The sequence below is a fragment of the Tachypleus tridentatus genome, chromosome 3 (assembly GCF_004210375.1).
Source record: "Tachypleus tridentatus isolate NWPU-2018 chromosome 3, ASM421037v1, whole genome shotgun sequence".
NCBI classification, from domain to species: Eukaryota; Metazoa; Arthropoda; class Merostomata; order Xiphosura; family Limulidae; genus Tachypleus; species Tachypleus tridentatus.
Window position 1 is genome coordinate 59,623,311 of NC_134827.1, and position 14,582 is coordinate 59,637,892.

Below are 14,582 nucleotides of genomic sequence, written 5' to 3' on the forward strand. Positions count from 1 at the left end.
CTTTACTGTCTCACGCAGGACAAAAGATCTTTCAGAGGACATCAAAGAAACTTTGAAAGAGAGATTGAATTCGTGTGAAGCTTTCAGTCTGGCTTTGGATGAAAGCACTGATATCAATGACACATCCCAACTTGTCATTTTCATCAGAGCTGTTACTGCAGGCTTTGATGTTTTCGAAGAGTTTTAGATATGGCAAGCCTTTCCTCCACAACCACAGGACAGGATATTTGTGAACAAGTGCTTAAGGTTGTAGAAAAGTTTGAACTGAATCCTTATAAATTATGTGGTGTTACAACAGATGGTGCTCCTTCCATGACAGGTAGGACAAATGGATTCACCAAGAAATTTCTAACTGCAATTGGAGCACAAGACGTAGTTGTAAGCCATTGCATTATTCACCAAGAGAGCTTGTGCACCAAAGTTCTGGATTTTGCAGAAGTCATGAAAAATGTCGTCCAATGCGTAAATTATATTCGAACACGAGGATTAAATCATCGACAATTTAAAACTTTTTTAGATGAGCTGGACAGTGAGTATTCAGATGTTTTGTACTTCTCTGCTGTACGTTGGCTTAGTGGAGCTGCTACTTTGAAGAGATTCTGGAATCTGCGAGAGGAGATTAAGTTCTTCATGGAGAGCAAACGTCAGAATGTGGACTTCTTGAGCAATGAGAACTGGCTGAATGACTTAGCATTCCTCACAGACATTACACAGCATCTGTCTGATTTAAACTTAAAACTACAAGGGAAAAGTCAACTTGTGAATAAGTTGTTTGAGCATATTTGTGCTTTTGAGAAGAAATTGGAACTTTTCCAGGTTCAGTTGAGAAGAGCCATATTGACCCATTTTACATGTCTTGCAACCAGGAAACTGGAATTTCCTAATCTGAATTGCACCAAATATGGAACCAGTGTACAAAAGCTGCGTGATCAGTTTGCAAACAGATTTCCAGATTTCAGACAAACTGAAATTAGATTGAAATTGTTCGCTCAACCTTTTGATTTGGCAGTGGAAGACAGTCCTGATGATTGCCAAATGGAACTCATTGAACTGCAGGCTGACATGGACACTAAAAGGAAATTCTCTGAAAACAGTTTGCTAGACTTTTACAAACTCTGTGTACGTGAAAAGTTTCCCAATTTGTCCCGTCATGCACAAAGAATTGCCTCCCTTTTTGGTAGCACCTACTGCTGTGAGCAATTTTTCTCCAAAATGAAGCTCATCAAAACCAAATGTAGAAGTCAGCTGACTGATGAACATTTGACCAGTCAGTTAAGAGTGGCAACCACTTCTGTCAAAGCTGATATTGACAAGCTCTGCAAGGACTCTAAATTTCAAGTGTCGCACTAAAATGATCACTCATGCAAAAATATAAAATATTATTGCTTGCATTTTGAGAATTATTTTTAATTTATTGTGCATGTACACGAATAAGCTTGTTTTTTAAGTGGCCCCGCTTGATTGATGAAGTTGGTTATATGGCCCACCGACGAAAAATGTTGCACACCCCTGGTCCAAACTATGAAAGGAAGAGATCCTTCTATAAAAATCTAAATATTTTACATAAAAACCTTGAAAGTCGATGAGTGTATAACTTAATATCTGTATAATACTTCGTGTGGTAGATTTCTTCAGGAACTTGTGACATAACCACCAAATAATACAAGATTGTTTTTTTCTCCCTGTAAATAATAAAAAACGCAACAGTTAATACATTTTATTTTTATTTTTACTAGATACACAAATTATTTATATACATTCGCATGAACGAGGTTTATGTGAACTTGTATGAAGCAACACTCTAGTAAAGTTAATTTTAAACAGAAATTTCTTTTGTACCAACAATCTGAACAATATTATAAAATTTATTTCATTTCTGAATTATTTCATGTTATATCTCTGAAATCATTATCAACATTAAAAACTACGGAATTTTAATACTAACTTTCCGAAAAATAGACTACTCTAATGTCTGTAATAAAATAGAGTATTTACGATTGAAATTAATACAATGTTACAATACTTTACACAGATACCGAAACATATGTGAAATCTCTTTTTATGGCTAGTCCTGTTTTTAATAACTATTTATTGTCCGTGATAAGGAAAAATCCACTTGAAGTAAAAATGTATTATCAAGATGGCTGGTACGAGTATTGAAACTTTAAGTAAAGTAAAGTGAAGAACAACATTTCGACATTCTTATGTCATTTTCATGTCAACAAAGAGAAGTTGCAAAGATTTTAATGTTGTATTCTTTTTATTGTGAATAAATGTTCATAACAAATGACGTTTTTTACATTATTTAAAGGTGGGGTAATATTACAGGTATCATTCTCGAACTGATAACTCATTTTCAAAATTATAACTGCAATGAAAAGCCTGTTCTACAACTTACACTCAGAGTTATAACTGTAAACAAAGGCCTATTCTAAAATATTCTAATAATTAGCTCTCCAAAGTGGTATCTAATGGTCAGTGATACCGTGAAATATATTCTGAAGTCATTGTATGTTTTTCTAGTTATGGCAAAAGATAAATATTATGAAGGCAAGAACCCTCTGTGATTCCCCCCAGTAGCACAGTGGAATGTCGGCTGACTTATACCACAAGAAACCGGGCTTTGATACCCATGGTGGGCAGAACACAGATAACCCTTTGTGAATTTTTGTGTTTAATAACAAACAACAATGGCAACCCTTTGTAATAACCCAACATTTATTTTCGAATTGATGAACTGGAAATTCTAGGATAAGAAGGAATCCGTTTCCAGAAATACAGTATTAACCTAGTACGCTACTAATAACTTATTACGTTATTGAATTGCTCCGAAAAATTAAAGGTTACTAAAATAAATAAGAAGGAATCCTTAATATCTACAACACTTGGATCACTTTTAGGCATGGATAATCTACTAGTCGATTTATTAGCTATATTTTTATGTATAGGCAATACCAAGCATACAAACCGATTCAACTTTATTACTCAGCACGTTATCTACTCGCCTACCCTCAAATAGAAATTCTTTTAGGCACGATTAGAGTAGATTCATCTATGAGACTTTGGACGTGATCAAATACGTCAGTCGAAAGGGTTTGACCTTCCGAGTTCAAAACTGCAATTAAATCTCAAATCCATCAAGAAATGACGAAGCTGTGAGCTAAACGTTTGTGCTTTTAAAAAAACAACAACTCAGAGGTGTACTACGAACCGCTACGCCGCGGCTAAAAATAACAGTAAGAGCTAGTTAGTATTGACCCTACAATACTGATAAACAGTATGTTTTCAAGGCGATATCGGTACAAAGATATCAGAAAATAGTATTACGATTTTAAACAAAAGATTAAAGAGCAAAAGGGAAATAAATCTTAATTATCTGTATCCACATAATTATTCCTGTTATCGCTGATTAAAGACGAAAAATAATTCACGTTAACTACTGGTCTTGGAGAAAAGTTTGGAACGAATATTCGAATCTTGCACGACAGCGATATACGTGTGAGACAGGTTTCAAACGTTCAACGAGTTTTTAACGTTATTAGAGCCAAATCAACTTTAGGGTTAACACCTATCTTCCAGTTCACGTCGTATTACCTTATAAGACTGAAACAACTTTTCCAATCCAAGCATGTACTTCCAAATATTTGTTTAATGTTCTTGTTCAGTTACTTACTCCTCGTTTCGCCAGCCCTTATTTTTTTCACAGGTACAACTTAAATACCTTGATTGCATGACATTGAAGGGCTATTCGAATTTACAGCTCCCAGCCAAGTTTACAAAATTATCTCTAAAATATATATTATATTACGTGAATAGTTAGTTGCACGAGGTGAAGGTCTTCAAGTTCTTATTAGCATAAGTCTTCATGTTCTTACACAAAGCTACTGTCCACTAGCGTGGGGGCTCATCACTAACACAGAAGTAATCCTTCAGGCTCATCAAGATAAAATGAGAGTTCGATAAGCGGTGGGCACAGTCAAATATAGTCCGTTATGTAGCTTTGCATTTAACAAGAGACAAGTGAGCACAACCGTTAGTCCAACTAATTTTATCATATTGAGCAATTATATATTTCTGCCTAAAACTAGCGGAAGTATTTTGAATTTCTTTTAAAGGGCCCTTCACGAAACTCACCTACGGCAAGCATCAAGTTTGACAGTGTAACCTGCATTCTTTAGCAGTGTTTCAGCCCTTATAGATGCCATCTTTAAAACTTTACTAACAGGAGCTAAGTGTACGATTTTAACCCAAGATAACAAAATGTAGTAACTGAAAAGTACAGTTAACACATAATCGCTGCCTATATTTACTTTGTACAACCTCTAGACTGGCCTGAACGAGTCCGAAACACTTGAGAGACCAAAGTACGACAAAAAATAATAATAAAAATCAATGAATGTAATCATGCTTGATTGATTTTAATCCATTAATTTTAAACGATTATGTTATAACTTTTTTTACGGTTTATTTTACGTAATCAATGATAGGGTAAAAATATTTCTTCCAATCTCAAAATCCTGACTACTGTTAACACGCTACTAATAACCTACAATGTAAAATAAGACTTGTAACCATATAATAACAAAGTAATATTTGATTGGTGTTCCATGTAAACAGCTATACTGGAGAAACTTGTTACTAAAGGAATTTGAACTTAAAACAAATAAAAAAGTCTCATAAAGGTAAAACTATTATGAAATATATGTCGCCAGAAGACAACAGTTAAACTGTACTAGTTTTGTCTCAGTAATTTAGGTAATAGAAATATTTCGTGCACACTTGTACAAACAGATGCTATTGTAAACTATCTAAACAATTTGACACGTGAAGACTGCTTTTATGAAAGTCTTTTAAAACCCGACAAGTACAAGCGATTTATCTCCCATCAAGACTTAACCCAAGGGCATAGGGGTCAGTGAAATCTCATAGTCAAAGGGCGACGGAGTCTCAGCTCAGTGAGGGTCAAAGCTGTGTAGGGAACAGCCACTAAGAGAAATAATTTTGTTTGTTTCGGATATTTACAAGGGCTATCTGGGTTAGTAGTCCCTGATTTTAAAGTGGCTACAACAGCGCTGACATCCAGCCCTTGAGCCACTCTAATAATGTACTTTCAATGTCGCTCTTTTGACACAGACCCAAAGTGCGAGGTGCGATTTTAAGGCAACATGTAAGACCTCCGATTCACAGTCCAGAACGCTGACCACTGTCCAGTCAGTCACGTGATAAATTACTTTTGTTTTTTTCACATATTACGTCTAAAGATTTAATTGCTTGCTTGTTTGGAATTAAACACAAAGCTACACGATAGGTATCTAAACCCGGTTTGTAGCGGTGCGAGTTTACAGACTGTGGCACTGGGAGGGACGTGTAAAGAGAAACAAAACTAAGACACTTAGCACCTTTTCAGCAAAAGCTCGTTTCTCAAACACAACAAAAGTAATCAACTTAAGTAGAATGTATCTTTTATTGATTTCAATGCTGCAAGTGATAACAATTCTGATAGCACATATAAGGTAAAATTCGAATTTTAAAAAACCTTCGACAGCATACAAATAGCCCTTCACGAAACATTGCGTTTAACAACAAACAAACAACTTACTCCATTCACTTTATAAAAAGTTCCACAGTGGGGCAGAGATAAGTGTATCGATTTTCAACACGGTTGATACCCCCGCTGAATATGCTCTACAATAAACATATAAATCATAATAAACAAACACTTCATAATATTCAAGATATAAAACACTCGTTAATAAGTGGCCTTGACGTTCAGCTTTAACTTTTAGGTAGAAAAATAGAAAACTTCAACGAAATATTGGTTTTTTGTTTTCTTTTTCGAATTTCGCGCACATTTACACGAGGGCTAACTGTATTAGCCGTCCCTAATTTAGCAATGTAAGAATAGAAGGAAGGCAGCTTGTTATCACCACTGACCGCCAACTCTTGGGCTACTCTTTTACCAACGAATTGTGGGTTTGATCGGGACACTATAATGGCCCTACGGCTGAAAGGGCGAGCATGTTTGGTGAGACGGAAATTCGAACCCGCGACCCTCGCATTACATACGAGTTAAGCGCCTTAACCACCTGGCCATGCAGCGCCAGAAGAATAGTAAACTTCAAGGAAATATTGGTTTTTGTTTGGTTTTTGAATTTCATGCACAGCTACACGAGGGCTATTTGTTCTAGCCGTCCCTAATTTAGCAGTGTAAAACTAAAAGGAAGACAGCTAGTCATCACCAACTCTTGGGCTACTCTTTACCAACAAAAAGTCCGTGACATTATAACACGACTAAAATGGCGAGCATGTTTGGTGCGAACGATTCGAGCGCTTTAACCACCTCTGGGCCCCGAAACATGGACATCCGCCACCTTCATCCAAGCCATTCTTACCAAAAAAAGCATCCACAACTAGAAACAAATTTCAGAATACACAAGTCGAGAAGCTATTTAAGTCTCAAATTTACACAGACACTCCATACAAAGAAGGATATAATGAAAACTCAATCATTCATCAACTGACTTCCAAACAAGCATGTTGAAACCTAGATATGTATTTCCAAGATAGCCTGGAGAACTAAGACAGACAAACAACCTGTTAGCGACTTTTGAAGATTCCGACACTCATTATCGAGAGAGTCTCATTCACCCCACAGATATGGAACGAACAGAATCTTCTATTACTGTCTCGTGTTCTCAACATTTTTACTCCTACAAAGAAAAACAATCTTCGAAAAACGACGACCACGAGACGTTTTCAGACTCATTATCGACCCTTTTTAAAAATAGTCCATTATTCATTATGTATACTAATAATTTGTAATGTGAACATATTACCACATGCTATTTATAAAATTATTGTACCTTTTAAAAAGTAATGGATTAATATGTTTCTAGTCTTATATTTTTGTGAGGTGATAAAACTGTATACTTTCCTTGTAAGTTTATTATGCAGCAGTTAGAAAATTGTGCACAATTACTATTTAATTATATGAATTTTACTAAGTGGTGTATTATATTCACACAAGTAAGCACCATTTCTCCAAGTTATATTAATAACCTTTTAGAAGTGTATGTAGCTGTAACATTCACGGTGTCCTCATAATATGATGTTAGTTTCGAATATTTAATATAACAGTTCTGCTTAGATTATATGCAGAAATTAATCAATTTTAGTAAATGTATAGTTTTAATCCTTACAATATTAATAACACAATGGATTATTTTGATCTATAAACCTTGTAACCATTACTGTGATCACACTTTGAAAGTTCCTTGGAAATAATATATTTCTACAACTGTTATTTTAACTCTTCAGAATTTGTCGAATCTCCCCTTTAAATCAAAATGTACAGTTATTCAGTTACACATTTTTAACACTGAGTTATGCAACTATTTTTACTGGGACTGAAATAATTACAACTGAATACAAACCCTTATTGATGTAAGCTGTTTTTGGATGAATCAAATTACCAACACTACATTTTTTTTTCTTTCCTTGGCAGGTCATAAATGTGTTAGATGTTTTAATTATTCAAAATTACTAAATTTTATAATTTGAATCATATTTTCAATACTTCAAGAATACCATTCTACAGACTGATTAACCTGCATACTTATTTTTAATCTACATCACATATTCTATAAAATTGTTGTGATATTTATAATTTTCTGTACTAAAATTAACTTCCAAAAGTACTTATCTCCTTTTACACAGGTCTGAAGTAACCAGGCAGTTAAGACCCTCAACTCGTAATTTGAAAGTTGCTAGTTCCAATCCCCATCACACCAAACATGCTCACCCTTTGGCTGTAGGGGACTTCTAATGTTACGGTCAATCCCAACATTCATTGGTAGAGAAGTAGCCCAAGAGTTGGCAGCGAGTGGTGATGACTAGCTGTCTTCCCTCTAGTCTTACACTGCTAAATTAAGGATGGCTAGTGGAGATAGACCTCATGTAGCTTTCACGAAATTATAAAACAAACAAACAATCCTTTTACATCAATAGATATTCTCATTCAATGCTGGCATCTATTTGTGAAACTTGTTTTCAAGCATGTCCTGAGTTACTGCCTCCTCTTGATTGCAAATTATTCATTAAAATTATCATGTGACAACCCTCCATCAGTAATAGTGCAAGGTATTCTCATTACGCTTATGACTTCCTCTGTTCAATTCTACCAGATATCACTTTAAGTTCTCTTAGAATCTGGAAGCATCAGGTTTTAATGAAAAGGTAAGATGGGAAGTGTGAAATTTGGTAAGAACCTTCCAGAAATACATTTACAGTTTAGGTGAATTACAACTTCCAATACAGTGCATTATGTCATATCAACATATAGCAAGAATCTTACATTGAATAGGTGGAAGAAACAGTTTTAGGGAAGGAAAGAAGCATCCTCCAAAGCCATCCAGAGGACACACCTGAAGACAAGAAAGTCAAATTTGGAAAACTGATGTGGGAGACTGAGCCAGGTATACATTTCACCCAGATAAGAAAGATGTGGTACTTATGGGAAAACTGGAATGTAATGAGGGCTATCAATCTTCATTAGAAGAAAAGTGAGGGCATAAAATACAGTGGAGAGTCTGAAGGAACAACAACACTTGAAACAGTGCAATGGATGACCACAAAGATCTATTTTCAAATGCAGACCGTAATGATTCACTCAATACAAGGCATGGTAGGGATGAAGAGCTATTCTATTCTTAACCATATATGTTTTGGTTTAGAATAATGGCTACTTTGATAATACTTTCACAGTTGACTAGATGCCCCCCATTAGTTCTGTCAAGACAATATAAAATAAGCTTAAAACAGATTTACCAGAGATCCATACAATGAAAAATAAACTTTGGAAGTACTGATGTGATTAATTATTATAGTTTACAAAAATAGAGGCATTCATGTAATCCACACCCTGCATACTGACACACTTGGTGATTTATTGAGATGGAAGATTAGTGTGAGAAAATATTACATTATAAAGAACATGGGGTTTACCAAACACAAGTTCTAACTTTTTGATAATCTATAATTAGTTCAGATGTTTACCACTTTGCAAAATAAAATTGACATGAGGAATGAAAATTAAAACAGACTCAAAAGGAAAAAAATATTAAAAAATGCACTGCAGACTCAACACATACCTAGATAAAAATTCTGCACTTTACAGGTCACAATTCTTTCGAAACAGAAACTAATTACATGATTATGTTCTCCTTGTAGCTGGCCAATCAACTTAGATGGCAATAATCCAGAATAACATATTACTTTTGTGCCATTAATGATACAAATTCACACTCAAGTTGATACCAGGTGAACTATCCCACGAAGCAGCAGGTACCAGCTGTCATGACTCATATTAGGTACAGCAACACCTAGAAGTCAACTAGCACATGCCCTAGTAAGAAGTTCTGAGCTAGAATCATAAAAATAACTCCAAATTTTATGTTTCATATTTATCAAGCCGAGGTACCTGTCCTTTATTTGTACATGAACTTAAACAAAACCTGGGGCTGGAAGATATGATAAATTAGAAAAATCTTGATTTTCATACAATTCATTTAGAACATTCATTTACTAGACTGTATAATGGTTATTATGACCCTGTAGAAAGAGGTAGTATCAATTGTAATGTCAGTAGGGGTGCATTCTGTTACCTGCTTTCAACACCCAGCTCATCACATCTTTCTGCAGTGTTTCACATGATTATTTAATAGAAAACCAATGGCTACAGAAGTGTCTTACAGATAGGTCAAAGTAAGAAATTATTACAACTCAAACAACAGCTTTTCATACCAGCCTTATGGTGGCTGTTGAAATAGAAACTTCATCTCAGTTTATGTATTATTGTAACAAAGGCAGTCATCTTTGTTCATTTAATTCCTCCAAAGAGAGCCCAGCACAGTCTCTGAGATGTATATATTAAATGTTTGTCTGCTTTAGGCACACTGTATGCATGCATATTAGAAAAAATTATAAACGTGTCTTACTTTTTAAGTTTAAGATCAAGACACCATCTACAAATATAATTAATGTTAACTTTATTAAAGTGTTCAATAACAGCAATAATGGGGGTGGAGGAGTTACGAACCCTACATTAATATGTCCCCTTTTCCAAATTATCTTCACATTTACTCTCATGAAGAAGGATAGTCATCTATTGAAAGCAGTGCTGTTTTTGGTCTTCTTTAAAAAACATTTCACACAGTTTGGTTAAGATTGGTCCAGTGAAGATAATGTAACAAGAGAAAGACAGATATTTGTGTTTTATATATATATATACACGATATAGCAATGAGGTTTATGGTATCAGTATACCAACTAATTCTACTTTCAACAAATCAAGACAAAATTTAGCTATTTTCCTTCTTTTCTCAGACATAAATACTAGTTTCATTTCCAGAACACTGAGAACAGTTGTTATTCTATTTTCCAGGTGGGTGTCAATAGTACTTCAAGTCCACTGCCATGTTTGTTGATTTATGAAAGAAGGGTAAAATTAAGTACAATACAGCTTTATTATTGTTTGGTTACTCTGGTTGTTATCATCTATAATTTGATTAAACAACCTTTAAATACTTTTCATGAAGATAGGCAAAACAGCATGTATGCCGAAATACGTAAACAAAACTTTCCCAACAAGAGGCTCCTGAGTAATTGAAGTTTCACTTTACTGAATCAGGAAAATAATTTTAAAAAATTCTTGCAAGGTTTTTTTTAACAGATGCCTAGAAATATCCACTTATCAACACTTGTTTCCAGTTCAGCATGTGAATGCTTTACTTGTGCATCAAATGCATTGATAAATATGTTTGTCTTTAAAAGTATTAAAGCTTATAAAGCAGTTAACTGTTTCTATTTGCAATAAATTCATTTTAAAACATTTTATCAATCAGATTTGTTTTGGAAATAATAAACACAAACACCACTTTCTTCTTTTCAAACAGAATAAGAACATGTAATTATTAGATTCATTATGTTTGACAATCAAACACATTCATTACCACCAGACATGAGAAGAGAGAAAAGAGTATTGTTTTTCACCTGCTCTAGATCTCTCAGACCTATGGTGTTCAACATGGTCACCACTTGCCACATGCCAAAACAGCTATTGACCTGTGGTGAACTGGTGCTTTACTTCTACCACCTATTTTTCAGTATAATTAATTCTATTAATAAATAATTGGAAACATTACTATGTATTTTTTACCCATCTGTAAAACACAGTTAATTTTTTTGTCACATAGCAAAACTTTTAACACATTTTAAACAGTTTTGGTGACTATAAAACGCAGTTTTTCCAAATGGTGAAAATGTAAACACATTTTAAACAGTTTTGGTGACTATGAAATACATTTGGACACTGGTGTATTAGACCTAAAAGCACACCCACTCCCACAGCTTTTTTAAAGAACCACAATTATTCCAATGTTCTGATTTCATTCCAGTTAGAAACTTACTTTTAAATAGTATATATAATCATTTAAATTGGTGTGTTGGACTAAGGATTCTTTTACAGTGGGTGTTTGCCACATTTTGGAGATAAATTCAAAATAAATGAACAGCATGCATTCCACTTATTTTAAAATATGTTCAAAACAAGTGAAACATGACAAATTCTTCACAATATATGTATCACAACTGGATCTAAATACTGTATGGTTCTCTTCTTCACAAAAATCCATTTTGGCCAAATTCAATTAGTTTAAAATGCAGTTGACAAGCCAAACTATTTTTCTCTATTTTAAATGATTCATTTCACATTTTCTAACTTCTCTCTGACTGAAAGTCTCTTTTCCTCGGTTTTACTTTTGGCTCACTTCCTACTCTAGAAGTATTGCAGAGTATTGAGGCATTCTAGAAATCTCTGTAACCTTAATATCAATTACACAACTTTCAATAACCTTCTGCTTTCAACTTTCTTACTGTGAAACAAAACAGTCAAGAAATATTAACTCACAAAATAAATTACCACCACCTACATTAAACAGTGTATTCTATCTTATAACACTGAACTTATATTTTAGTCACTACACTACTTGCCATTGATTGAAAACACTTAAAATTTGTTGTAATGCAGTTTTTGAAGAGGAGGAAGAGAAAGTGGACCAGTTTGAACAATTCTTGAATTTCAAAAGATAACTTAATTTTAGTGAAATACTTGATCAAAAACTTTGAATTTTTTGTATACAAAAAACTTGTAATATTTACAGAAAGCTAGTCAGATTTTGTGAAGATACACATATCATTTTAAAAGTTACAGTGTGGAAACTGATGATTATAAACAAAGTCACACAGACACACTCTGTAATGAAAGGGTTCATTTCTTTTGTTCTTATCCCACTCTTACATGACATTTTAAGAAAAGAAATTAGTTCCTCTATCCAGTAAGTATTTATTGCACTGGCTACTGAACCTTACCCTTCCAAGAAGCCAACAGTTGTTAACTACTATTCACAGCAGTGGATATACTAATTAGACTCCTTACTGAAAACCTGTATGCATCTATTCAATGCACTTTGTTTCACTGTTACTTTGTGTTGTATCTTACCACTTGTACTTGAATGAAAGGGAAAAGAAAGAGAGTAAGATATTTGGTGTAGACCGAAGATAGTTTAGAGACAGCAGAGTTGTTCTATAGTTCCTATAAAAAACAAAACATACCACTTTAAGCTTTGATGTTATGCTTATAATGCCAACAAACATCTCATCAGGGTCCTAGCAACATAAGAACTGGTAACTCCATTTTTCTCTCCGCATGTAAAATTCAAGTGATTTTCACCCAGTCATCTAAAGTAGGGGCGTAGATCCTGAGGTGGATGAGTGGGATACACCTCCTTCATTTTAGGTGGGGTATGGTGCATACAATCATCCCCTACAGTTTGGTCTGTTGAATTGTTTTATTGCATCACAGGCTTACAAATTGTTTATTCTTGTGATTCTCATGTTCTTACCAATTAAAATACATAATTAGGCCTAGACGTAGGCTTTTTCAGTAGCCGAAATATACATCTTTAATATAGGCGTGCTTCTAAGCTTTTCGATTTAGGTGATAGTTTGTAAGTATCAGTCAGTAGGCCTAAGTATAGATGCAAGGCTTGCAAGCACTATCACAGAATCTACCTACGTCTTGTGCGTGAGTGTAAGATTAAGTAACATTTTCATCACAACAGACTGAACAGAGCATGAAATTCGAAAATATCACTCCCAATCATAAACTCCTGTTATTTAGATCTGGTAAGCAATTTGTTGCTTGTAGCTGAATCAATCTAATGTGTATATTGTGCATGTCTATGTTGTTATGCATGTTTAGCCGGTTTTATTGTCGAACGCCTTACCTTATTCGCCTTAGCAGCTGAAGCCGATGACCATAGTGTACGTTTAGTGTACAGTTAACAACAGGTTCGGGCCTCTCTAATCCAGACGTGCCCTACATCACCCCCCTCCGCTCCCTTTAGTCTGAGCCTCGATTTTACAACAGGGCTCATTAGACCTGTGTTTGTGGCTCTCATTAAACCATGAAATTTCAGATTATCACCACCCTTTAATAAAGTGCTGGTGTTTTATGGTAAAAGAACAATATATTCTCTTGTCACACATAGTAAAAATATTGTATTTTCTTGTATAATTGTTGACTACATTGTTGATCAACAGACAATGTATATAACACGGTGTACATGTCTCATAACAAACTATTCTGACTTTTTTTTTCGTTGTATTCTCGAATTTTTCAAAACAAAACATCACATATATACCCGAAACTGTTATTTGTTAAGCTTCTCATATATGTATGTATATATAATAATAATAATAGTGCCCCCAAATTCCGTAAGGAACAGAGGGCTGCAAACTCTGTGGTTTCAAAACAGACTTGGTTTTTTAGTGAGTAGGTTGTTAGCCTACGGCCCAGCATGGCCAAGCGCGTTAAAGCGTGCGACAATAAGGCAAATGTATTGAGAAGTTACACAAGAAAAAGAAGGTATAGGGTTTGAAAACAAAGAGTCCTGGATCTGATACTTTTCTGACACTTGATATAAGATATGACTGTGAAGTTTAAAGAGTGAACCATAACTAAATGATCCAACAGGAGGGATAGAAAATGGGAACTTGCCCAAAGTACTGCCAAAAGTTTGAGTACATTAAGCTGAAGTCAAGATACATCCTTGATCAGAGTGTTCAACATAAGGTTGTCATTCAGAGATGCCTCTCTTCCTAGTAAGAATATATTGGTGAAAAAGGCATAAGAAAAATTTGGGTGGAAGTAGGTGCACATTTATAGTGGTATCGAAGTGGTAGACAGCCACTCAAAAATGTTATCTTTTAGTAAAAAAATACTTTCTACTAATTGAAAGAGGGAAACACACATGCATGATCATTGTACAATACTAAAGGACTGTTTATCTGTTTGCTTACACACAGTTATAGCATCTTTGCTGATTGATGTGTTAACACATCATTAGTGCCTGATTAATAGAAATGACTCATTAGTACTTCATTGGTGATGAACATGTTAATCCAACAATAATAGTAAGGCTTTTCTCAATTGTACAGAATTTCCAGTCATCGTGTAAGTCTAA

The 14,582-nt window shown here is 34.5% G+C and overlaps 1 long non-coding RNA gene across 1 annotated transcript; it reads right to left on the reverse strand.

Annotated features, from left to right (window-relative positions):
• Positions 1-276: 276 nt before the first annotated feature.
• LOC143246949 (uncharacterized) lies at positions 277-8,773 on the reverse strand. Its single transcript, XR_013026280.1, has 3 exons — positions 7,802-8,773; positions 5,600-5,685; positions 277-1,682 (listed from the first exon to the last, which is right to left on the reverse strand). It is a non-coding gene; the product is annotated as an uncharacterized LOC143246949 (long non-coding RNA).
• Positions 8,774-14,582: the final 5,809 nt, after the last annotated feature.